Source organism: Loxodonta africana, chromosome 2, assembly GCF_030014295.1.
Source record: "Loxodonta africana isolate mLoxAfr1 chromosome 2, mLoxAfr1.hap2, whole genome shotgun sequence".
Lineage (NCBI taxonomy): Eukaryota > Metazoa > Chordata > Mammalia > Proboscidea > Elephantidae > Loxodonta > Loxodonta africana.
Window position 1 is genome coordinate 154,018,670 of NC_087343.1, and position 2,699 is coordinate 154,021,368.

The following is a 2,699-nucleotide window of genomic DNA, read 5'->3' on the forward strand; positions in this document are numbered from 1 at the left end:
TCATGATCATAAAACCGTAATTAACAATTGTTTTGTTCACATTAGCTAAGCCAAAAATCGGAGAATTAAAACTATCAGAGGTAAAAATTCTGCTGCTAGAAAACGTGAAAAGTACAACGGAAAAGGGCTGTGCATACCACGTTTTCAGTTCGGACGCCTGGTGGCGCTACAGGCTAAAAAAGAGGCGGAGGAGCCCTGCATCTGCCGCAGACACCATTTTTGAAAAAAACAGACTTTGAAAGGTGCTGAGAATGGAGGCAATTTGGGAAGCGTCAGCAGCGAGTTCAGGCTTTATTGCTTTCTTCAAACGAACGAGGACCAAACACAAGAAGCTGATGTTACCCTTTTACAGGACTTCCGAAGGCTTCTTTTATTGGAGACATGGTACCCAAAGGATATGAAATTATGCTCGAGAAAATCTGGCAGAAAAGGCAAGTGACGAGTCTTCATTTTCTTCCTGGGCGTAGCGCAGGTGGCCCAGAAATAAGAAAGCTGCTGGTTATGGCTAGAGTTTCAGGAGACTCGATGCTGGCCGGGGAATGGGGAGCGTTGGGCGGTGGGGAGGAAAGATAGAAGCTGAGCGGTTCCCCAGAGATCAAAGACACAGAAGAGGCTTTGATGCCGAATAAGAACCAACCTAGAGTAGCTCTACATGTCCAAGTATTACTTGTAAACTTCCTGTTTTCCGAGAAAATCTGTGAGTCTGAGTTATAACTGTTCCCCAGTTAAAAAAGTCTTGCCAACGTTCCAGTCCATGCACCAGAGGGAGACATGTATGAGTTTGGGTTAATTTTCCATAGTGGAAACTACACAATCAGTTTCAGTTTCCATTTTCACAATAGTGTGCAATGTGATTCTGGGGCAAATAATTTGCCCACTCGTGGAAAAAAAATCGCTGAATGAAGAGCAACCAAAGGTGAGTTTGACTTTCACAGAAAGGAATGGTAGATGTCAACAGTAGTCTGGGTCCAAATAGTGACAATCACTGACAACCTTTGAGGTGCATGCCCTTCAACAACCTGGTTGTTGGAGTTTCTGCTGAAGCTTTAGTCTCAGTAAATAATTAAGAAACACCCACTGAATTCTCCAGGCCCACTGAATTCTCCAACCTCCGGAGAGCACTCACCAAACGTTTTAAATACCGCTGATATTTGTGTACAATAAACATCCACTACAAGAATTACCAGGCAATTTCAGTGCTACGTGGCAATTCACAGTAGGAATATTTTCCCTTTGGATAACAATTCTGTAGAATTGATCATATTGATACTCACTTGCCTCATCCTGAAACACTCTTCACTTCTTTAAGGATCATAATCTCAGCATTCTGAGATAAAAAGAAAATGCCTTGATCCTTCCAGAATTTTCTTTTCACTGAATGTTAAAAATATCTTGCCAACCCAGTGCAGGACAGAGAGAAGGCTAGGTGCAATGTCACTTTTCACCAATGAAATTAGGTTCCTTAAAGCTCAGAACAAGACGATAGAGACAGTCACCATCCTTGGGTTTCTTGCTTTGGGAAGTTAACTTCCTGAGTAATATTTTAGTTGTTATTTTGTCACTGTACCTCCAGCACTGTTTTCCTCTTTTCTGAAGCACAGCTAATTGTTAATTTACAGTCCACAGGTATTGATGGCTTAGCTATTTCTGTCTTATCTACCTCCAAACTTCTGACGAGAAACCTGTAGCCTATTTCCTCTTTATTTAATACAAAAAAGAAATGCATTTTTTCCTGCTTATGCTTCATTGCCTTTGATCTTCCTCAAAGGTAAGTTACTCCTAAGACTTTATGAATAGCATATCCTAGTAGGTATCTTGAAACTTGACAAGGAAATTCATCTCAAGCCTATCCCTAAAATAACTATGAGCAAACTTCATAGTCTTCATAACTTCCCCAGGAAGTTCAGGCTACTTATTTTAAAGTCACCTTTTGATTAACTGGTATTTTATAGAAGATGTTTGACAAATTGTGATAGTCTACTTTTCAGCAGGATTCGTCTCCACCTACTTAATTCATTTCCTTGAGAAGTAACTGTTTATTTTGATTAGTAGTATGTGGTTTTTACTTTTTATTTGAAATAAAGTCATTTGATGATTGTTGTTTTCCATTCAAAATCAAATACAGGTATAAAACTACAGAGAAAAGGTAATTGATAGAAATGGAAGTCTCTTTCTTTATTGTAAGGCGTATACCCACGGAGTCACTGTGTGCTTTATTTATCCCAGTGCTAAATTTGTGTTTGTTTTTTTATTAAGCTTTCTTATTCCATAGACTTAAAAAAATACTAGATTTTTTTAGAAATCAATACCCCAGCAACTCCAATACATTAAAAGGAAATGTCATGTAAGATACACTGACAAAACATTGTCATCTTTCTTCTCTTTAAGTGAGCATTTAATGCTTTCCGATATGGTTTAGAATAATCAAAGGCAGAGGGAACAAAAGTATGGGTAGTCAAGTGCCTCAAATAAGACCTATTGTTTGATGTTTGATGTGTTTATAAGAAGCCCTGGTGGCACCGTAGTTAAAGTGATCGACTGCTAATGTGTTTATAATAGTTACTGAGAAAATGAAAATATGCATTGTTTAATACACTGTATGATAACTGCACAAATATGCTATCTCCATTTGCCTTTCTTGATTTTTTTCTTTATGGAGATATTGAAACACTAAGAGTGGTTATAGGGTGGTAGTGCAG